This window comes from Monodelphis domestica, chromosome 3, assembly GCF_027887165.1.
Source record: "Monodelphis domestica isolate mMonDom1 chromosome 3, mMonDom1.pri, whole genome shotgun sequence".
NCBI lineage: Eukaryota > Metazoa > Chordata > Mammalia > Didelphimorphia > Didelphidae > Monodelphis > Monodelphis domestica.
The window spans coordinates 377,906,092-377,931,560 of NC_077229.1; positions in this window are offsets into that span (position 1 = coordinate 377,906,092).

The window sequence follows — 25,469 nt, forward strand, 5'->3', positions numbered from 1 at the left end:
TATCAGATACAAGGCACCATATCTCTCTCTCTCTCTCTCTCTCTCTCTCTCTCTCTCTCTCTCTCTCTCTCTCTCTCTCTCTCACTCTCTCTCTCTCTCTCTCTCACTCTCTCTCTCTCTCTCTCTCTCTCTCTCTCTCTCTCTCTCTCTCTCTCTCTCTCTCTCTCTCTCTCTCTCTCTCTCTCTCTCTCTCTCTCTCTCCTTTGCCCTTAGGGATACAAAACTGTGAGGCTAAAGACAATTTTTCGTGAATTCATGTGTTTGTTTCTGACTGGTTATTGCAAATGGCTTATTCTACTGTTTAGTAAGTAAGGTGGCTGAATGACAGAAATGAAAGTTTCACTTGACAAAATAAGATCACAATTTCTTTTTTTCTGTAAAGTTCAAATAACTTTTGTAAAATTGATTTTACCATAAAGATTTGACTTTGTCATTAGCAATTAATGTAGCTCTCTAGACTTAATTGTATTATAACTAAATGCTTCCCTCAATGAATAAATAGACAAAAGATATGAATAAGCAATTTATGGATGTAACGATCAAAGCCATATATAGGTATATGAAAAAATGCTCTAAACCACTACTCATTAGAGAAATGAAAAGCAAAACAATTCTGAGATATCATCTCATGCTCATCAGATTGGTTAAAATGACAAAAAGACAAAACAAAATACATTGGAAGGGATATGGAAAAATTGAGATACTAATATGCTGTTCATGGAGCTGTGAAATGATCCAACCATTTTGGAGAGAAATTTGGAATTATACCCAGAGAGTTATAAAACCATGAAAACCCTATACCCTATTCATTTTGCTGAACCTATGGCATACATGCTGGAGGGGGCTGCTACCTCCCCTGCTTTCCACTGTGCCTGAAGACATTACCTGCCCCTCTTCCCAGTGGCCCAATGGGAGGACTTCCTTCCTCCCCTGTATGGGGTAAGGGGAGGGCTTACATGCATCATGAGGGTGCAGTTTGGGCACTAGGTCTCTAAAAGTTTTGCCATCACTGTCATATACCCTTAGACCTGGCAATACCACGCTATGTCTGTTTCCCAAGGAGATCTCAAAGGAAAAAAGACAATAACCTATATGTTCCAAAATATTTTTAGCACCTTTCTTTGTGGTGGCAGAGAACTAGAAATCAAGGGGATGCCCATCAATTGGGAATGACTAAACAAATTGTGGAATTTGATTGTGCTGGAATACTACTGTGCCATAAGAAATGATGAGCATACTAATTTTAAAAAATGTGGAAAGAACTACATTGGATAATGAACAGCAAAATGAGTAGAACCAAGAGAACATAATACACAGCTACATATTGAATATTTGAAGAATAAATTGTGAATGGAAATGGAAACACAAAAGAAATAATTTATACAAATATATACATATATATATATATATATATAAAATATCTATGTCTTCTGGATGATGCCTTTTATGATGGGGAGTGGGGAGGAAGGGACTGAGAAATTTGTAAATAAATTCTATTGATAAACAAAATTAAAAAGAACTAGATTCTTTTTGTTTTCAGATTTAGAAAGACCCATAGCAGGTGAAGAGAAGATTTGTATGTAGTGATGTGAAGTCAAGAAAACCATATACACAGTGACTACAAGAATGTATAAAAAAGGGATATGACTGAGGAGAGACTCTAAATGAGCCCTCTAATGCAAATACCAACAACAGGGAAATGGCTTCAAGTCAAGAACACATATGATAACCAGTTGAATTGTGCGTCAGCTATGGGAGAGGGAAAGGTGGTGGGACGGGGGGTGGGGAGGAAAAGAAAATGATCTTTGTTTCCAGTGAATAATGTTTGGAAATAACCAAATAAAATAATGTTTACAATTAAAAAAAAGAATGTATAAGAAAGCAGCAGGAACTCAGATTAATTATAATACCCATTTCTTAGTAATGAAGAAGAAATGAGAGCATATCCCTTTCACTTGTCAGTGGAAAAGTGGAGGACTGCTGAAGTAGAGTGCTGCAAATGAATTCAGATGTGGTTGCTTCTTCAGTTCCTTTTGCTTACTGATTTACTTTGTTACAAGGAAATGTTCAGTGAGTGTGGTACATTAAGACATGATTATGAGGGACAACTAGGAGGTTCAGAGGACTGAGAACCAGGCCTAGTGATGGAAGATCCTGGGTTCGAATGAGGTCTCAGACACTTAGCTGAGTGATCCTGGGCAAGCCATTTAGCCCCCATTGTCTACCACTCTTCTACCTTAGAAACAATACATATTATTTATTTCAAGACAGAAGGTAAAGGTTTGAAAAGGTGATTGTGGTGAAAATAAAAAGACATCAATTAAAAAAATCTTTTTGAACAGTTAAAGGAACATCTGTGCTGAGACAATAGAATGAAGATGTTTGGTTGTTTATGATAATTAAATAATTCTAAGAATTTATAATAATAAAAAAGTTGAGAAAATTCATTGTTCTGATAGCTTTGTAGCTCAAAATGATTAATTTTCTGAAAATGAAGTTTGAGAAGAAATAATAATAATAATAATTTTCTTTCAATTTGTGGTAATTAAAACAAGCACTTATTAGTAGAATAAAGACCAGAGTCCCAAGGTCCTGTGTCTTAATCAAATAGCTAAGGCATACTAACAATAGTAATAGTAATAATAATAACATATTATTATATAATTATTAATAATAATGAAACTTCTTAAAGGAAGATAATAATAGCTAACATTTATCTAGCATTTTCTATGTGCCAAGGATCCTGTTCAGTGCTTTACAATCATTTTCTCATTCGATTTTCACTGGTGGGTTAAGTGCTATTATTATCCCCATTGTGTAGGTGAGGAAATAAAAGCAAACATTTTTTTTTCTTGTACAGTATCACTTAGCTAGTAAGTGTCTGAGGCTGGGATTTGAACTCATATTTATCTTGATAAATTACTCACTGTTCTCTCCACTGAACCATCTAGCAGTGTATGAAAGTCTAATATTCCCATTGGCAACCTCTGTTCTCTGACTCACCCATCCCTTAGCATCACAGTGGCCAATGAGTCAATGTCCTAATGTTTCTGTAAAAAAGAATAGCTAGACATTCATTTAATCCTTCATTTAAAAAGTGTGTGTACATATATATATACATATATACACACATATATATTAACATAGATATACGTATTTTTATATATTTTGTACTTAAATCTATATATAGAAGTTTAGAGAAGTTTATCATTACGATGATTCTAGATAAAATTTTCAGTTAGAACAATTCTAAAGGGATTGAATGCTGTTCCCAAGGAAGGGAGTACCAGCATCTTTGAAATAACTAATCTTTGAAATATTGTATAATATATGTATATAGCAGGGAGGAAGGCAGCCAGAGAGACAGGGAGAGCAGAGGCTGACTAGCCTGTTAATTTGAGAAAAGCCTCATGTCACGGTCTAGGCAATGGCCTTTTTTGCCCCTGGTATTACAGAGAACAGTTTTAGTGAGAAGGCTTTGGAGTACAAATTATACACACACAAATGCATATGAATATAGCATATATGTAAGTATACATACATATAGGCATATATTATAATATATATACTTCAAGCATTTGTCTCAATGATATGAGTGCCACCTCCATTAATTTAACTTATAATCTCTCTAGAATTTCTATAACAAAAATTAATTGGCAAACCAATCTGATGAAGAACACACATAAATCTCTACAATGATGTATAGGAGGCCCATACCTGAAACCTTTCTAAGTTGGTCAAACTAGCAAAGCTCACTTTCCATTGGCATAGTCTTCAACAATTTAATGCTATCTTCACACAAGTCTTGGAGTTATATTTTCCCCAAGTTAGATAAATAAATAGGTAATAATAGGTAACATTTATTTAGCACTTATGTTGTGCCATGCACTGTGCTAAGTTTTGAAAAATTATTATCTTCTTTGATCCTCATAGCCACCTTAGGAATTATGTACACTAGCTATCAATGTCTAAGGCTACATTTGAATTTTCATCTTTTTCAATCTATGCTCAGAGCTCTATTCACTGCATCATGAACTATTTGGAAAAATGGATATATGTGCAATCTTTTGGGGTATCTCATGTGTGTGTGTGTGTGTGTGTGTGTGTGTGAGAGAGAGAGAGAGAGAGAGAGAGAGAGAGAGAGAGAGAGATAAGCAGATAAATAAACTGGTATGAGAATTGAATTAATAGTAGGATATTGGTCCAGATTACTTTGGGGAAAAGTGTTTTCATGACTCCAAACTGATGCCATCAACAAAAGTCTACCACTTTACCATCAATATGCTTTTAGTATTATAGCTTCAAAAGATGAAATACCTCAGTCTTCAAAGAATCAAAATAATTACTAGTCTTAAAATCAGTGGAGAGACCCAAGGCAAGTATTAGTAGGTTTTTGGCAGAAAACTAACAAGAACCAATCTTTGAAAAGCAAAACCAATAAAATACTAAAATAACCAGAAGAAGCTCCCAGTATATTAGGTGGATCCTCTATGGATCAACTTATGTAAGGACCCAAGTAATAATTTTATAAATTGAGAACATCTAGAATATTAATATAATAGGGAACATGTACCTCCAACTCTCTATAATGACACAATTACCCTATTTCAAGTCCTCATTGCCTTTTACCTTTCCACTGGCTTCTTTATTGATCTTCCTGAATTGAGTCTTTTCTCTCTGCAATCCACCTAATATACACATTGATATTCCTAATGCACAGATCTGACCTTGTAACTCTCCTACTTCATAAATTTCAGAGGTTTCATGTTGCTTCCAGGATTTAATGCAAAGTCTTTTGTTTGGCATTGAAAATTCTTGACAATTTCGTTTCAGATTGGTTTTCTAGTTTATTCACTTGTTATTCCTTATTACAGAAAATATATTGCAGACAAGCTGGCAAACTGTCATACCTGCTAATCTTCTTGTATGTCATTCTATTTCTCATCTTTGTGCTTTTGCACAGGCTATCCCTCATTCCTAGAACATTCTCTCTCCTTGCCTCTACAATCTTGTGATCCTTAGTTTCTTTCAAGAATCAAGACAATATTATTCTCCTTTAAGAGGGTTTTCTTGATTTCCTCCATTACACTGATCTCATGTAACATGATCAAATGAATGCAGAGCTGACCCATGGGTCAAGAAGACATAAATACAGGTAGTTCCACTACCACACTGACTCGGTGACATTGGGCAAATTATTTAACCTTTGGGTACCTTTAACAATCTATAAGAGACTACAATTTATAGAATAGGTAATAATCAGCCTTTGTAAAAATAATTTCTTTGTAGGACCTACCTACACAGATGATTTCCCAAGTCTGATACAAAATAACCCAAATTCGTACTTACTTATCTGTAAACATATTGTTCCCTTTCCCCCATGCTCTGTCCTTTCTCACTCAAAATGTGAGCTCCTTGGGGGTAGGAATTCTCCCAATTTTATCATTGAATCTTCAGGACCTATAGCATAGTAGGTACCCAATACATTCTTGTTAGGCTTTTTAATTAAAGACAATATCCATAAAAATGAGTTAATTAAAATATAGGCATTTATAGGCTGAAGCAATGACAGATCACTGTGAATATGCCCAACTCTGCTAGCTAGCCACATTGACAAGGAATTGAACGGTAGTAGAAATCCAACACATGGAGAGTGTCTATAAAAAATCTGCCAGAACACAGTTTGAAAAACATGCTATAGTCATGGGTCACAAAATAAACACAAGCATAGCAAAACAGACTGACAGAGGATAACAAACATTTGAATATAAATTAAAAGAAACTTTGCAGACACAGCATAACAAAAAGCCCAATTAACAAAACTAACCATATGTTACCACCAGTGTGGTTGGACACCCTGTGAAAAAAATTCATGCATTAAGTAGAAGTGGATCTCTGATGAAATAGTTTTATCAGACACAATGGAACCATCGCCAGAGTGAGATGCTACTTAGTTAAAAGTGTAACCACTGTAAATGCCCTCCAATAGAATAGCGATTAAGGAGTTATGCACCCTGAAGTGAAAAGAAACTGAAAGAACTCCTCATGTAAGCTGAACAATGATCTATTAAGCATGCAGTCTTTTGAGATGTGAATATAAAAACACAGTCCCTGAAATTGCTGAGTGATATTTTGGAAACTTGTCATTCTACATGATGAATTGGAATTTGTGTTTCATTTTTGCTACAATGTTCATGAATAGTAAGAAATTCTATCTTGGGCTAATTTTCTCTCATTCATTCTATGAATGACTGTCACAAAATCTGATCTGTTAAGTTTCTACTCTAATTAATTATTTGTTGCCATAGATGTAATCTGTATTGGTTTTCCTACATAAGTAAACTCCTTGTGCTAATGTTGATTGGCCCCCTATCTGCAACTTACAGTCTTACAGAGTTGCTTTGAGCCTTGAGTGAAAGGTTCAATAACTTCTCTTGGAGCACATAGCTAGTATGAACCTAAATATAAAACTAAATTTTTGTGGATTTGAGTTTGGGTTTCTGTCTATATGATATGCTGTTCTATTTGTCGGTATTAAGTTTTCAGGCCCCTGAAATTCTCTGTGATTAGGAACAAAATCTCTTTCATTCTGTTCTGGTTCTGTCTCTGGAACATCATAATGGTCTGATGAAGGGTTCTAATTGCCTCATTTTATATTGTCAACATACAGCAAAATAGTATATGCGTGTATACTTTGTAATTCACTCTATTTCTCAAGTCTACCTCACAAGTATTTTTTTCCTCGTGAGGAATAGTATGCCTATTCTTTGCTCTGGTATTTAGCAAAAAGAAAAAAAAATAGAATAAAGATTTGATCGGTCCCTTTATACTGTGCAAAGTATACAGGGAACCTGTATTTTCTGTCAGAACAAGGAATTTTACTTGCTTGTCTATGGAAGCATCTGGGATGTCATGTTACCATATTGCATTGGACCTGGCTTCAAGTAGGAAGAAAGTCTAACCCAGGAGTGCCTTAATGTAAAATGGATGAAAGAAGCACAGAACTGAAATTATTAAAGATATTCTTGGATGCTTTAAACACCTGCACTGTGAGTCTCTCCTGATGCCTCTTTACAAAGAAAGCTTAGTAGCTCTGGTTTGGTTACTATGCGATCTGCTGTTGCTTTGTTCTGTACTGAAATATTGATCAGAAAAAGCTGAATTAATCTCTTAGAAATCTCTTTTGGCCTAAAGAGCATTTGCAATCTCTCAATTTCTCATTCATAGAGAAATGGCTGCTACATAATTAATAGGAAAACCACAAAAGACAAGGAAAATATGATTTTTCTTCAAATAGACATGTAGTATTACATACTGTATGCATAAGTCATATATATTTTACTTTTTTATAATACTTTGAAGATATGGGATTCTTGTAAAATCTTAGGTGAATTCTAATTTCTTCTCTATAATTTAGAACATGGTATTTTGAATTTTAAAGAAGGGTTTTTTATTATTCTTAAATGTATTGGATAAGAAAAGATCTTTTGTTGCTAATTAGAAGTGTTTATCGTTCAAAAATCAATCAATACTCTGAAATGAAATAATAAGAGTGTTAATTTCTTAATCAATTCTCTGTTTTAACCATTTGTGTTCATCCAACTGGAAGAATAAAAATAATAAAATTAAGTAGGGGTAATATCTTTTGAATCAGTACTGAACAGATGGCAAAGTACCCTCCATTCATCATTAATTAATGTTCATTTAGCACTCACTGAGAATATTTCTGCACTAGGTGCTTAAAGAAGAGGAAAGAGTGACATTTTTCTGTACTCTAAGAGTCTGAGATCTAGCCATCATAAAGTACTTTACATCATGTGATTTTTTTTTTATCAAGTGGGACAAAACCTTGTTGGTAAACCAAGAATACCCAGGATTTTTGTAAACACTAGGTGAATATAGCTGGATAATCTTCGTGATAAGGAGATCAGGTTGTGACCTTTAAGAGTTACTAGAAAGCTGGAGTCTATATTTTCCCTCCTTCATTCATTATGTGTAAGTACATAGCTCCTAAATAAATATGGTCTTTTTTGTCATATAAAAATATCTGCACATGCTCCAAAGAAAATTATTGGGGGACCCATTACAATATTTATACAAGTATATGTACACATGTGCCATAGAGGTATACATAAATGTGCAGATTCTATGCAATATATAAATCATATATGTAAGCAAATAGAATACATATATGTATGTAGGTGTGTTTGAAGATATATTATGCATACATGTATATTCGTTCATCTTATCCATATTTTTTCCAATTCTTTTTTAAATAGAGGCCTTGTGTCTCTCTTTGGACTCTATAATTGTTTAAGAAGTTAGTTTGAAATGGAACATATTAATATATTTATTCAATTTGATCTCCTCTTTTAAATTGAATAAATATATTAATTTCTGAGAAATAAAAATAGAAGATAATTTGGGGAAGGGTTTGACAAAAATAAAAAAGGGTTATTATTTTTTCAGAAGTAAAATAGAATGCTACTTTTCTTATCTCACTATTTTATTAGTCTTGTCCTCTGTAATGGATTTTCTTCATTTTCTATTCTTTTTCCCTTTTCTTACTACCCATTCTCTCCTTGTTTTATAAGTTTCTACTTTCCTTCCATTTTAGCCTATAAATCTTGTTACTATCTCCTTGGAAATGTGTATTTATATCCATTCCTTATTTTCCATTTCCATTGACTCCACTGAAATGCAGGCCTGTGATGTCAGAGGCCAGAATCAGTTCTTAATGGCAGTGAGAGTTGGGAAGGGAAGGGAGAATTTGGGCAGGGAGCATTCACCAAATTCAGTTCTAGACTGATAAAGAGGAGTGTCTTCTATTCAGAACTTTGGCAAAGGAAGAAGAACAGGAAATGCTGATGAAATTAATAAGGTGAGAAATAGTGGTTCTAGGGGGGAGTTACATAGAGCTGATGCCATAATGATGCTTTGGATGTTTAATGAATGATTGTACTGTTCTGTTCATTCCCTCATTCCCAAGAAAGCCTTACCACTGCAGCATAGTTTTGTCACTGGTTGTCAGCTGGGGATTAGCATCTTATTACTTCACTTCTGCCTCTGGTTAGCTTACTGGGTCAGTAAATACAATATTAATTTTGGAGTCAAGAAGTCCTGAGTTCAAGTGTGATCTCAAGACTTATCAGACTCTGAATACCTCATTTTGCCTCTCATCTTCATCTTGTAATTGGGGATGATAATAAATCTACTCTCAGAGTTGTTCAGATCAAATGAGATATATAAAGCACTTTGAAAACCCCCAAATGCTATATAAATGTTACCTATAATAACAATAATTATTATTAGTTGTATCTCCTGCAAATTTGTATAGTATATGCTGCCATAATAACTTTCCTAAAACACTGCAGTGATAGCAAAATCTCTCTACTCAATAACTTCCAGTGGTTCCTCCCTACTTCAGTCTTTACACTGGAATTCAAGGATCTCTGAGAGACTGATACACTGTGGTATAATAGAATTAGTAGCAATGCAATGATCCTCCTCCATTAGTAGCAATGCAATGATCCAGGACAATTCAGAGGGATTGATGAGAAAGAACGCTATTCATATCTAGAGGAAGAACTGTGGGAGTAGAAACACAGAAGAAAAACAACTGCTTGATCACATGGTTGGATGGGGATAGGATTAGAAATATAGACATTAAACGATCACTCTAGTGCAAATAGCAACAACATGGAAATAGGTTTTGATCAATGACACATGTAAAACCCAGTGGAATTGCATGTCAGCTATGGAAAAGGGTAGGGCTACGGGAGGGAAATGTAATACTTATTGAGGAAGATGAGGGGATTGGAAAAATGGGGGATAAGGAAGGTTTGTAGCAGGGAATGGAGGAGTTTAAAGGAGAGAAGCCCCCTGCCGAGAGGCAGCAGCAGAGGTCCAATAAGGAACATTTCTAATTGGATGACTGAATTGATGTTCAGCTCCCTGTATGCCCAGAAAAGATAGTCCACTATCTGACTGCAATATTCTAATGAGAGAAATTTTAATAACCAGTTTGGATTGGAGAGATATCAGGGAAAAAGGGAAGAGGGAGGTCCCTAAATAAGATTGGAGTCTTTATCAACTTTGGAACTGAGGCCAGGCCTCACAGTTTGGTGGAGGGTTTCTCCCACTCCCCACTATGCTATATCTGTGCTAGTTTTGTCAATTTTGGTATCTTAGCAGTAGACAGAAAGCAACACGAGCTGTTCTGACCTTAAGAGCTGATTGGGTCTGTGTCTTCAGGCTGAACTAAGTAGAGGCACTCCTAATCCAGACTGGGAAGCCAATGCTCCTCTCATCTCCAACACCTGGAAGGAAGGAAGCCCTGCAGTAAGGAACTGCTACTTCCAGTTGCCCCTTACCCCACAAACTGTCAGTCTTGACAATTTCCTCTCTATGGATATTCCCCTGTTGCTTATTCCAACACAGTGACAGAAAGTTCAGAACTTGTTCTTGTTTCCTTTCCACAGAAAGAATATGATTCTTGTAACCAAGGAAAAATGTTCTAAATTAAATAAAATTTTCAAAAAAAAAAAGGCCCTCTGTGATTTGTCCTCAATTTATCTTAGCTCCTTTGTCTCTCATTATTCCCTGGTGGGAACCATTCTGTTCAGGATAAAGTAGTTCATCTAGTGTCACTATGTCTTGCTTTTCCTTTTTCCTGCCTCAGTGACTTTGCATATATTTTTCAACCTGTCTTTTAGTAATCTACAAAGTCATCCAACATCTATTCAAATATCATCATCTCTGTGAAGTCAGACAGCTAGAACTGATTTTTTTCTTGCAGTTGTGAAATAGTAGTGTGGAGTAGAAAGAGTGCTGGATTTGGAGAGGACAACTAATTATTATGTGACCTTGGACAGGTCACTTGACTTCTCTGAGCCCGAGTTTCCTCATTTGTAATAGAAAGGCACAAAGAGTTTTGAATGCCAGAGGATTTTCTGTTTAATCTTTGTGGTGATAGGGAGCCCACCATAGTTAATTGAATGAGTATGTGTGTATGTGGAGGGGTTGGTGGCAGAGGGTTATATGACAAGAATTGTGCTTTTGACAGGAAAAAGAATTACATTTTTATACTGAACAATATTGATTATGGATGCTCTCATATTGGGAGTTTCACTATAATATTAATAAAAAGGGGGTTTCTACTGACTTGCCATGCTTAAGTAGTATTTATTTGAATTAGGCAATTTTCCATCTTGCTCCTTAGAAATATATGTACAAAGTATATTCTGTGGTTTCAGTAGAGTGCCTTGAAGACTGTAGGGAATAAATTTCATTGAGAGAAAGTATAATAAACCTAAAAGTCTTTGTGAATTGTAGCCTACTCAGTGTAATCATACATCTGGGAAACTTCTACCCATATATACAATTTAACAAAACCCATTTAAAATTACAGGAAATGTGTCAATTTGAAAATGTCTTATTGGTAACCACTTTATTTCAAGATAGCAAACTGTCAAGCTACTCAAAGTTAAAATATATCTTATTCTCTTCTCCTCCAAAGAAAAGGGTTTAATCACAATCAGCTAAATATTTTTACATTTCAGTATCATGGAACATATAAGCAGAAAGATGAATATTAAACATTACAGTCATTGAAACAGATCTTGCTTTATCCACTGATCTAAGCCATAATGAAAAATGAGTCTTTTTCTAGCATTAATTTGGTGTTATTTTGGTGTAATTAAGTTTCATTCCTTCTTTTAGCTTTCCCTACTTGAAACCAAAATGGAAAATTCACAAACTTGTCCTTAAGACTAATTATATTTCACTGTTCTGTCCTTTTAAAATGCCCCATAGCACTAAGAAATAGAAAGAACATGTTAAGTAGTACTGTCAAAGCTCTGTATAGAGGTAGCTAGGTGCCTTAGTGTGTAGAGTCAGGTTTAGAGTTGGGAGGTCCTGAGTTTAAATCTGTTCTCGGTCATTTCCTAGTTATGTGTCCCTGAGCAAGTCACTTAACCCCAATTACTTAACTCTTACTGTTTTTTTTTTGTCTTGGAACTGATTCTTAGTATTGATTTTAAGACAGGCCATGAGGATTTAAAAGTAAAAGCTCTATGTATATTTTCCCAAAAAACCAAAGTGGATTCTGAGTAATGTAAATTTGGACAAGGCTCAGAGCCTGACTACTTTGATCACTGTCAGTTTTTAATAAATAACAATTGATTCACTGCTATGCAAGATTTGTGGGCTTCAGTTTCATAGCTGAAGATTCCCTGGGATTAGTAGCATTTGAGCCGCTGCATAACAGAACCCATTCTGGACAGCATGATCCCTGTACTCATTCTCATGGAAAATAATAAAGAACCACATAAGAACACTCTTCCAATAAGAGTGATGAACTGCTGGAATACTTTGAATCACTAACCCAATAATTCCCCAAACTGACTTTAAAAAATGAGAGCTATTATCACTCAGTCTATATACAAGACTCCCTTCTACATCCAGTAGGTTAAAACTGACCTTAATGTAAAAAAGTCATTGGAGTTAATACTTTTATTTCTCTCCTATTACCCATCAATGGCTGTTCTAGGCAGTTGGGATAAAATTAAACTGTCATTCCAGGAGTTTCAAAAGCTGTCTATCAGTCTGCAAAGCCAGAGGTTCCTCCTGACTAGATGTGACAACTAAGAAAGAATAAGGAGTGGGAGATAGCTGCATGTTTCAAATTAGTTGCACAGACATGAACAGGGAGCTGTTCCACCAGGCACAGGGTTTGCCTTTATTTTATACCTCAGTGATTACATATTTCTCTGGCATACAGTCTCATTTTTCAACATACATGATCTCTTACAGATAATTGGATATGTCACACATTAACTTTTAACAAATTGTTTAATTAACATTCTATGATTATCTTTCATACCATGTTGCTACAACAAAGCAAAGCTTGCTAGTTAAATGCCACAGGCAGGGTAACCAGAGGTCAGTTCCCACTGACCTGTGGGATAACTAGCTAAGAAAATCATTGTTGCTTTTAATCAGCTTTCATAATCAATGAGAATTTACTTGAGAGATCCCTAACAAAAACAATGCAGCGTTAAAAGCATAAAATTAACACAAACCAGATTTAAGTATTTTCTAATTTCAAAGTTTTATTTTTCTATGTTTTGTTAAGGCATCTTAGCATCTTAGTTGCTTTAGTTTCTGTAGACACAACAAGCCAGTGAAGTGTGTCATATCAGTTTGTGCCTGAGAAGAGATTAATGTTCCTGTTGTCCTTGGCTTGCAGTGGGGGTGAAGAATGTGCTTAAGCCTGGGAAGGAAAAGAGGAGAAGGTTTTTCACTTAAGTGGGTCCATAAGAATCTTTGGGTTTAATTCTGTAAATATGATCTTTGGGGTGGTATTCTGGGGGGGATTGAAGTGGGACAAATGTATTAATCCTACAAGTATTTTGCTCTCATATTATTTTTTCTGAAACTAGGGAGTGAACAATAATAGCAATTCTAATAGTAAGGGAAGTAAGTGGGAGAAGTCACATAAAAGAGGCTTGAGTGGGTGTCTCATCTTTTCTGGAGGCCGCTTTGCACCTTCAGTTTCCACTTGTGACCATGTCAGACAGTGTGGGTTTGATGGCCCCCCAACACAGGAGTTACAGTTAATCTGAGGGAGACAACATATACATATTTAGTTTTAGATAGATAGATAGATAGATAGATATAGCACATTGTGGATGGTTTAGTCTCCTCTAACTTCCTCTTCCTTTTGGCAAAAGTGAAGGAGGTTAACCTCAGGGATAAGTATTCACAGGTCCTCAGCAGAACAATAGCTCTGACTGGCTAATTTTTCTAAGGGAAAACTAAGTAATTTTAGGTTTTTGCTTAGAGGATTGACAGGATCATATAAAATTAAGCCAGCTCGATATCCTACCAAGAGATTTTTTTAAACACCCAGCCAAGAGTGCAAGGCACCTGTGTACATAGTCTGAAATGCAAAAGCCCTCAAGGATGTCCACCTCTGCACACTCCAATTTCAAGTAATGACATGCCTACAGCAAATGGGAACAAACTCACTTATAAACAGAAAGAGAAACCATTATCAGCTGTGGTAGATAAAGCAACAGACACATTTAGTTCTGTCTAAATAGAAGGAGGCAGGAGAAAAAGGATGGTTCTGAATTCTTGGCATTGTCGCTGCAGAGTGAGAAGAAAGTAGATAATAGTTAACTTGGCCAGGTCCCTGCAACTCTAGAAGGCAGGGACATGAAAGCAAACAGGAAGTTGTGTCAAGGCTGAAAATTTCTTAAGAGAATCGATGAGTGAGACAAGGTTCTGACTGCTTATAATTGCTATCCAAACATATACCACTTTGGTGATACCTATATGGAGATGAAAGTCACAGATAAAATTGGAAGATATCATCTGAGATTTGATTCACCTTTGCAGAGAGGAAGGGGATGGCCAAGGTCATCCTTGGACCTATATCATGCTAGCCAGGGAAGAGAGGAAGGAAAGATCCAATAACGCTATTGAATTGAATATGAAGTGAGTTGCTTTATTCCTCCTATTTCTAAGAAGAATATCAAGCTAGAATAATATGTATTCCCCTCATATGTTAAGTGCCTAATTCAATGTCATCACATTCAAATAGAATAGTATCCTTAAAAGCAAATTAACATTGCTTTCATTGAATTTTATTTTTATTTAATTTCTTAAACATCTCTTATATGTTAAACTGCAGTTTTGTTAGTCCCTGGAGTTTGATAACAAAAGGCTAGGGCAGTGGTGTCAAGCACAAAATAAGGATCCTCATATCTGTATATTGACTTCATTTTAAGGTGTAGTGTTTTTTGTCTTATTAAGTATGATTTATTTTGATAAATATTTCCCAATTACAATTTAATCTGCTTTTGGCTCAACTTCGGAGTGTTATTCACCTAGGGTATAAGGAGATAATAGATTTAGAACAAGAGATTCTTACCAGAAATCGCTTAAGTGTTGGTGGGGAAGATGATCTTTTACACTTGTCAAGTTGCATCTTTACTATTTAAAGGATCATCACAAATAAAATAATATCAGAAAAATCAATTTATCCAAGCAAAGTACTAAACAGAAATTAGGGAAGTCTTATAGACTAGACTATATCACCTAATACATGAATGAATGAAATCTTCAGTGAGGAGCAAGATAAGATCTCAGCTCAGTTGGGAAAGAGAAAGCATTCTTATCCATTGGAGGTCTATTTTGCACAGTCTCTGAAAGTTCAAGGAAGCCTAGGGACAAGATGGGTCAGGCTTCCTATCCATATACACAATTCCAAACTCTTTCACACCACCAATTTATTACAATATTCCCTTATTATTTGTCTTGAAGTTTCTCTGAAACAAACTTAGTAAATCCTTTATACAGGCCATATCAGCCATATCACATAATGCTCAGTATTGTCTTCACCTCTGTGGAATTATATGTACCTCTGTAGGCAGCAAATAACACAAGTCTGTCCCTTCTCTATCCCACTTGGATGGATTTTGAATTACACAAGATCTTTCTCTTGCCATCTGCTCCTTGCTATTGGTGTATGTCAACACCTCTTTCCTTCTAGGAGGGATATCTATGCTTCCCAGCAGCCTCTGCTGCTCATTGATGACTGTATAGGTAAATACAAAATAGATAACAAATAATTGGTGTTCATGGATGGCATGACATTTTTTGTAGTGGGGGGGGGGCAACAGGAACATATCATATGGAAGGTGTTACCTAAACCAAGTCTTGAAGGAGTCAAAAAATTGTATAAGGAAGACATGAGGGAGGAGTACAGAACATTCAAGAGGAAAAGTCATCAGTACAGATGCATCATAAAAGGATTTAATGTTATGTATGTAAAAAAGAAAAAAATGACAATTTGGCTAGGTTGTATAGCATGTCAGTGGAGATGGTTATAATAAAATCTTCCTTTAACATTATTTTCCTTTGGAATTGTAGTCAAATGTAATTGGGAAGTCCTAGGATCACTTTTTTTCCCTATAGTACCACAAGGTAAAAGCTTTATTTAATTCAGAACACTAAGTTAATGAGAAAAATTACTATTCAAGGAGGAAAACACACAAGAATCCAGTAAAGAAATGCTCAAGGGATATAATGGTTTCTATGGTTACCTTTTGATAGTTAAGTATCCAGAATGACTTGTGGCCACACCTCAGCTGCATGCTAGGAAGTATGAGATTGGTGTTCTTGAAGTGATAGAAATGTATAGTCTTGGTATCTTAAAATAATATGAATTATGTCACAGTAGGACATTGGCACAGTAAGTTGTCAATCCAGCCAAAGGAAACTGAGCTGAGGAGGAAATAAAGCATTACTTGAAGTTTTCAGAAGATCAGAGCAGGCAGTAGATTAAGAGGCTGGTCAAGCCAGGTAAGTCAAGAATTGAATGATAAGCATGGTATTAGAAGTCGGTGCAATTCAGGATCAGGTAGGCAACCTAGGACTGGGGCTAAAGGAATAAGAAGCTTTTACCTGGCAGACAGATACAAACTAATAAGAAACATATCAGAGTAAGGCAGTGGGTTGAAATAAATAGATGGAGCAAACCTAGCATTAAATATGCTATTCAAGACAACCCTTTGTCTTAGCCTGGTGTTTTCATATGTTTACTATTGAAATAGCATTATCTTCAAGCTATCCTTTTGTTAGTAGAAGTAAGTGACTTAATGTTAGTCTTATAGATGTAGGAAAGTTGTTCATCTGGGATTTATAGGCTATTCATCCCAGTTGTTCATCCCAAAAGCATTTATTGAGAACCATGTACTGAGCCAGGATACACAGGGTGGGGGGACAGTCTTGTCTCTCAAAGAACTTGTGTACTAGAGGGGTCAGGAACCAAAGTTAGAAAGGGCTAAGAGAGAGAGGGGACAGATAAAAGAAAGCACTACTTCCTCTCTTAGGTAGGACTACAGAAGGGAAGGGGAGAGGTTTTGACCAAGGTCTGGAGCTGAGAGGTAAGGAGTAAATCCCCTTCAGTCTCTGATTTCTGGTTTTTTCCTTTGGTAGAGATTATCCTGATCCCCCTAGCACATTAGATGAAAAAGGATGATCAGTTTCTTCTAAATAATAAGGTCTGTTTATTCTTTGGAATATACAGGAATGTGGGTTTAGGATAGAGGGCAAAATAGGTAGTCCCTAACTACTGTTAATCTCAGGGCTGGGGACCTGAGTCCCTGGAGAGATGACTGTTGGATTTTTCCTGATTTAGAGAAATTGCAGATAGAAAATATGTCTTCTGGGTGGATAGTCTCTTCTATTCCCCAAAGGGTAAAATCTCTGTCTACTGTGGAAAGGAAACAAGACTGACAGTTGGTGGGGAAGGGGCAACTGGGAGTGGCATTTGGGTCTTGTGACTAGCACTTCCTTCCTGATGGGCTTTACTTCCTTCCTGGTGTTGGAGGAGGTAGGAACTCATTCAGCTCAGTCTGGAGTGGAGCACCTCTACTCTGTTCAGCCCAAAGACAAACTGTTCTTGTTTGCTTTTTGTCTACTGCTAAGATTCTGAATTAGACAAAGCGAGGACTGATATAGAGTAGACAGGAGTGGGAGAAACCTGCCACCAGCCTAAGAGGCCTGGCCTCAGCTTTGTAGCTGAGGAAAAACTCCAATCCCAACTGGTTATTAAACTTTATATTATTTGAATTAGCAGTCAGATAAGTGAACTATCTTTTCTGGAACATAGAGGGAGCTGAACATCAGTTCAGTCATTCAAGGCAAACAGTCCTTATCGGACCCCTTCTGCTTCCTCTTGGCAAGGGGCATCTCTCTCCTTTGCCTCACAGAGCAATATTCCCTCTCTTCCCTCAACTCCTCCATACCCTGCTACAAACCTCCCTCTATCCCAGGTTTATCATATCCTCCCCATCCTTTCCCAATAAATATTACCCCACTAATGAGGAATTGATGGCCAGTCTGATTTTCTTCAGATTAATGAGGTACCACGACAGATTGAGCTCAGCAAGATGCTTCTCTCTCTTCTCCAACTGCTGATCTTCTTTTCTTGGCTAGAAGTTCTAGCCCATCCCCCATTGACAGTAGAATTCCATCCTCTTTCTTCCTGGTGTTATTTTGCAAACTAAGTCCTTGCAATGCAGTCTGTAATTCTCTCATCCACACTTGCATTCTATTGGAGAAAAATAACATTCATGTAGTTAACTATGAAATAATACACAAATATAAGTATGTATGTATATGTGTTTGTCTGTTGGTAAGTTTCTGTATATATCAATATTTCAAAGGAAACAGAGTGGGGCTAACCTCTGGAAAGAAGCAGGAAAAACCTTGTGTATAAGGCATATTTTGAGCAGAGGTTTGATAGATGTTAGCGTAAGGTAAGGAGGGAGGGAATTGTAGGCATTGGGAACAGTTTGTGCAGATGCTCATGTAAAGAATACAAGTTGGCAAGTTTGTTTAAATTGCATGAGAGGGAATGATACACAATGAACCTGCAAAGGCAGAATATAGCCAAGATAGTGTAGTTTGGAAGAAGTTAGGAAGGCAGCTTCCAAAACTAAGGAGGAATGAAAAAAAAAAACAGAGCATTCTCAGACAAAAGAGTCCCCATTATTTCAAATACTACCTTAGGGATTTCTCAACCTGAACCATAGTGGCAGAATAGAGAGAGTATTTAAGCTGAATTTCCCCAATGTTCTTCTTTAAACAACTTGAAAATATTATGTCACATCAACTTCTGGAGCCACATAGGCAACTATAGGTCATTCTTCCAGCCCCAGAAAACAGTAGTTATGACAATGTAGTGTTACCTGGCATAGAACAAAGGATGGGAGCAATACTAGCTAAAGGCCTCGGAGGCTGCAGAAAACCATAGCAACAGCAGCAGCAATAGTCCTAGAAGCTCTTCCTACCTAGAGAGGGTAAAGGGATTGTACATCTGGTCAGAGAGAGATTATGGGGGATCCCTGTGTGGGCACAGGGTGTAAGATAGGATGCCTCTTGGGCAGTTCCAAGTCCCAGAACACTTTGAAGCACAAGGAAGAAGGGACTTTGACATACAGAGGGAGACAGACAGAGAGAGAGAGACAGAGACAGAGAAAGGGACAGAGAGCAGAGAGAGGGAGAGGGAGATAAAAAAAAGGAGAGGGAGAGGGAGAAAGAGCAGAGAATTGAAAATATGATGATATTAAATCATAGTAATAACTGTGATTGTGAATGGGATGAATTCACTCATAAAAAAGAAGCAGCATAATAGATTAGAAACCAGAATCCAATATTATTTATAAGAAACATACCCGAAACAGAAAGATATTACAGAATTAAACAGTTGAACAAACTGTGTTATGTTTCTAGTCTATTATGTTTCAACTGAAGGAAAAAAGGTAGAGGGAGCAATCATGATCTCAGACAAAGCAAAAGGAAAAAAAATACACAATATGGCCAATTATGAAGATGTTTTTTCTAATACTAAGCCATCCTTACATTCCTGGTATAAATCCCACCCAGTCATGCTGAATAGTCCTCATGATAACTTGTAGTCTTTTAGCAAGTATTTTATTTAATATTTTTGCATCTATGTTCATTAAGGTTATTGGTCTAAAGTTTTCTTTCTTTTTTTAAATCATTAAAAGACATAATCATGTTAGCTACATTTTACTAAAAAGATTCCATGGAGAGTGAAGTAATATTATTAAACCTATAAACATGAAATAGCATAATATTCAAATACTATGGGAAAACTTGAATAAGTTACTGGAGGAAACAGATAACAAATCTACAATATTGGGTGATTGCAATTCACTCCTTTCATAGCTAAATAAATCTAACCTTAAACTAAATGGAGTTAAGTCAAGAAGTTAAGGAGATAAGTAGAATTTTAGAAAAATTAGATATGAGAAACATTTTAGAGTTATGAAACCTTCATAAAAAAGTCACAGTGTATTAGGACATAACTTAACAAACAAATCCCCAAAAGCAGAAATGTTAAAGGCAAAAACGGTACTTAGGGATAAATGCTTATCTCCAAATGCATATGTCAGTAAAAGAAAGAATAAATAGATCAGTGAATTGTGAATGCAGCTTAAAACAAGGAAAAGAACCAATTTAAAATATCAAATTAAATACCAAAATAGAAATTTTGAAAATCAATTCATTAATTACTGAAACTGAAAGTAAAAAAAAATCTCATTAATAATAAATAAAACTAGAGTTGGTTTTAAGAAAAATATAGAGAAATCATTATTCAATTTGATTAAAAAAAGAAAACTGAATGACAAGTGTCAGAAGTGAAAAGAATGAATACACCACCAAATGAAGATTAAATTATTTACCCATTATGTGCCAATAAAACTGATATTCTAAATGAAATAGTTGAATACTTACAAAAATGCAAATTGCCCAGATTAACAGAATAGAAAATACTTAAATAACCCTCTCTTAGAAAAATAAATTGAATAATCCATATATAAGTTCCCTAAGAAAATATTCTCAGGATCAGATGAATTTACAAGAAAAAGCTACCAAACATTTAATAAATAATTAATTCCAATACCATGTGAACTATGTAAAAATATAAGTAGAGTCCTAACAAATTCCTTTCTGACACAAATATGATTTTGATACTTAACCAGAGAGAGCAAAGCCAAAGAAAGAAAATGATAGCCCATTTCTTTAATGACTTTTGAGCCTTTCCACCCTGATCACAATCTTCATTTAGTTTTTATTGAACACTAGAATGTGGCTCAGTAGTCAGAAAGCTTCTGAGTTCAAATATTTACTCAGGTCTTGTGTGAAATGATAATTAACTTTTAAAATAGACTGTATTGGAGAAAAGCTAGGGAAATGATATAGAGGCAAACAATCATGTTGAGGATAGTGATAAAAAAGGCAAACAATGATGGAAAAGAGTTTGGGGAAGAGAAGCAGAAGACATTATTACTCTAATAACCATGAGTGCATGGACCCAGTAGAGATTGGGAGGCAGGACTTTGAGTTCTCATTTTTATAATTGTTTTTTTTTTAAGGGGATTATTAGACTAACTCTTATCTGTGTCACTTTGAGGTTATTTCATTAACGTATTTAAATTGTTAGTTGTCAGTAAAACTTTAAAGTGAATATATCCACATAACCTCAAAATTATCAGCACCATTTGATGATCTGATCTTACTGTTGATATCTAGATTTGGGGATTTATATACCACAAGACCAAAAAGCCTTGACAGCAAAGCCTAAATGATATCCCTTGATTCAACACATATCACCAGGATATTAGTTTTAGCTAATATATGATACAATTTGTAAATTATGCTCCCTTTATCTGTGGGGCAGTTTGCATGTGACTACTAAGCTCCTCCTTTGCAACTTTATTTCCTGCTATTGCCACTTTTTACTGGTTACTTATAAAATTACTATACTGACTATAAAGGTGAGGGTAGTTAGGGGGATAAGAATAATATATAGTTTGAACACACAATGTGACCCTGGAGAAGAATCTTGAAAAGCCAATCTTTGTTTACTTCAGTTTCTCTAATTTCAAAACACAGATAACTCACCTATGAAAAAAAGGGTCTGATATATCCGAGGTGATAATCCACTGAAGAGATACTCCCCTTTTGTATATTGGAAATCTGTTACTCTAAAAACTACATTTCCCAGGAGCCCACTGATTTCCTGTCATTATGTACTTCCTATAGACAGGAGATATTAGGCATTGGGGTTGCTGGTTCCTTCTGTCCTTTTTGCTTCCTGTTGGCCACTGTGGTGGTAAGCGGAGATTTTGAACAGGCTGATTAGTCATGGTTTTTATTTTGTTACCTTTTTATTCCTTTACTTCTAAAGATCATTAATAAATCTCTTAAAATATAATATTTTAAATTATAGATTAATTTTAATTTTTACACTTTGAGAACCTCAGGGTTTGATGGACATTCCAGCCTGAGGTGATCCCCAGGAGCTGCGGGAGATTACAGGGAGAGATTGCAGCCAAGGCAGGGTGTTTAAGTAAGGAAATACAGAAACACAGCAAGAAGGGGAATGAGACTGAATGATATGAGTCCTTCCCCAAAAGGAGTTTCCAGGCCATGCATTAATATACAGTCCTTCATATGTATATGTAGGGCATGATTCTGATTACTGAAAAGACAAAAAAAAAAGATAAAAATGCTATAAGGCTGCTTACCCTAAAGGAGTTTACAAGCTAGTAGGAATGATTACTATATGGAATTCATTTTAAAAATTTTATGTTTTTCTAGATTACATGTAGGTACAATTTTAATGATAGTTGTCTGATATTTTACCACCCATATTCTCTCTCCTTCCCATTTCTACAATTCCTTTGATAAGACAAAGAGAACATTATAGTGCAGGACAGGAATAAACCAAGTGGACAAAGAAAGTTAAGAAAATGGCATTCCTGGAATGTTTTCCTCTTTACTTATCTCTAGTAAATGCTGACAATAGCATATGACCAGCATTCCATACAGTAGCTTCTAGGCAGTTAAAAAGCAAAGATATTTTACTTAAGCTTGTAGGGAAATCTTGGGTATATAATCCGTGTAGAGATAAGTCATTTTAAAGCACCTAACTTTTTTCTTTTTTTTCAATTATTTTGTATATTTGAATTACTAATTGATAGACCATATATTTCCACGTTACTGGGACTTTTATCATTGCTGACCAGCTGAGTAATTTTTTGGCTTCATCTTTCTTTTTTTTTTTCTTTTTTTTAACCTAACTTTTTTTCTGAATCTATATTAGCAATGAATAAGTGTGATTCTAAATAGTTACAATTTGGCTCTTCCCCATACTGTAGACTTTAGGAGTTTGCAGCCTCAGTATGAAGTAACAGTGAGATGCAGCAGCCACAAAAGCTAATGTAATGCTGTGTTGAGCAAGGGAAACCTAGCTTCCAGACATAAGGAGATAATAGTCCTTTTGTATTCTTCCCTGACTAGACCACATATAGGATATTCTATTTCCCAGAGTTTAAGAAGGACATTGATACTCTAGAAAGGGTCCTGAAGCTAGCACACAGGATGGAGAAAAGACTATATCAGTAGTTGGACAAAATAGGATTCTTTAGTATGGGGAAGTTAAGGCTTAGGTGGGAAGTAGTAAACTATAATATGTTCAACTGTTTGAAAGGCCATCACATAGAAGAATGGTTAGACTTATCATAGAATCATAGAGCAAGGGCTAAAAAGTACTCCAGAGCTTATACAATCATACAGCTTCAGAGGAAACTGAGGCCCAGGAAGGGTGACTTTCCCAAAAGTCACACCTTTGATAAATATCAAAGTAAAGATTTCAACTCTTGTCCTCTGACTCCAATCAGTGTTTTTTCCCCATCACTATATCAAACTGCCTGTATTTGACAGCAAATGGAAATACCAATAGCATTGAATGGAAGTATTATAAAGTCAAATTTAGAGTATTTGTCAATAAAAAATTCCTAACAATGAGAGTTATCCCAAAGTGTGATGTGCTTTCTCAGAAAGTGATTAATTTTCCCTTACTAGAAGTATTCAAAGAGTGTTTGGAGGATTAATTGTTAGAAATGTTATAGAATAAATTTCTTTTAAATATGGTCTAGTTGGCTGCTGTGGTTCCTTCTAACTCCAACATTCTGTGATTCCTTTATCCGATGATAATCAATTTTATGCTTAGCTTTTGGGAATACTTGAGTCTTTCTTGCTTTAATCTAGATACAATCTGTCTTTCAGGTTGAAAATCAACAAGCTGGACTATCAACTGATTATTTAAAAAAAGAGATTTTGTTCAGAATTTTCTAATGAAGATTATTTTTCTCTAGACTTCTTCTATCCAGAAAAAAACCCTTTATGATCAATTCAACAAAACAGTTGTCTCTTAGGTTCACTCAATCAGTATCAAATGATCATTCTTTTTTTTCTTATCTCTTTCATATTTTTATTTTTTCCTATTTCTTTTTGCAGACTAGTATTGCATATAAATACTGCATATAAAAGTTTGCTTTTACTTTTTATTATCTAATGACCTCTCTATTGTCTTACCACTAAGCAATCAATTATAAAATGATTTCTAAAGTTAGCCTCAATACTAACATGTCTATTCTACAATGAAATGTAGGGAGTAATCCACAGTATAATGAAGAATGGGAAGTATTTTTTTTTCAAAGAAAAGTAGGATTTGATAGGTGGGAAATATTGGACTGCTTATTGCTAAATTGAGATTTTAACATTTTCTTTTACTTTGAATTTCTGAAATGTGTGTAGAGCAAAGAAAAACAGGAGCTTGACTTTTCCTTCTCTTTTCCAATCATTATTCAGCTTTGAGCAAATTCCTTTAGGTGAATTTATGGGGTAAGTAATGGAGAAAGATGTTGGTAACAAAAATTAGAAATCATGTTTTGAAAACCCCTCCTTGAGACTCTTGACTATGAGTTTAGTAACTGAATGACATACTTACTAAACCAAATATGCAGAAAAAGTAGACATGGTTTTTAAGGGAAACTAAAGTGCTCCTTTGCAGACTTATTTTACATAAACATAAAAATTCATAGTCTAGAGCTATGATGAAATCAGAAAAACAGAGTTAGAAAGTACCTAGAATCATTACATTCACATACTGATAGCCCCACCACAATCTGAATTCTCCATTCTTTAGCAGAGTAGGGAGAGAATAAAATCCATAGAAATAATAAAAGAAGATGAAATTAAAAATACAACACAAAGCTTGATGAGATCTCTGGCTATAACAATGCAACACACTGCCAGAACCAAGGTGGTAGAGTTTGTAAAGGTAATTTTAGCATTGTGACTTAAAATCTAAATTTAATTGGTTGCCAGGGAAAATCCCAAATAATAAAATACCCAAGTCAGCTGGAAATTTATGGTGATTTAATTGATATAGTGGAAAGAGATTTAGAAAAAGGAAGGAAAGGGAGTAGGATTTCTCCTGCCTGGCTAGTGCCAGAAAGAAGACCAGAGGCTCTAGAAAGTAAGGAGAAAGGAACCAGCTTGAACTACAAAAGGACTCAGCCAAGATGTCAGAGCCTGAATCAGCTCAGGGTCAAACTCATCACCAAATCCAGAAAAATAGCTGCCACCACGCCAAGATGTTGGAATGTTTAGTACGCTGCCAGCCAGAGTCTCCTCTCTGGGGAAAGAGGGAGAGAGAGAGGATGTGATGTGCCTTATACAGATGGTTTTATGTCACTTTCCTGCATCTCATCTGTACTAATGATAGCTTAGCTTGACTTAGGACAGCCCAGGGGTCTGTTCGCTTTTTCTGCACATGTCTGTTGAAGGCCATTTCCTCAGATAATTAAATCTTTGTGTATGGTGCAGGCATCCTGAACTTGTTAAACTGAGTAGAGTGGAGAAATGTATAGTTCCCAAGACTTGATTCCAATAAACCAAGTATCTCCATTGTTACTAATCAGGAAATAGCCAAATCAAATCTTCTAAAGTGCTACCTGAGTAGGGTGGAGTAGTTTTAAAATTCAAAAGTTCAGGCAGCAACCAGCCTTAATTTT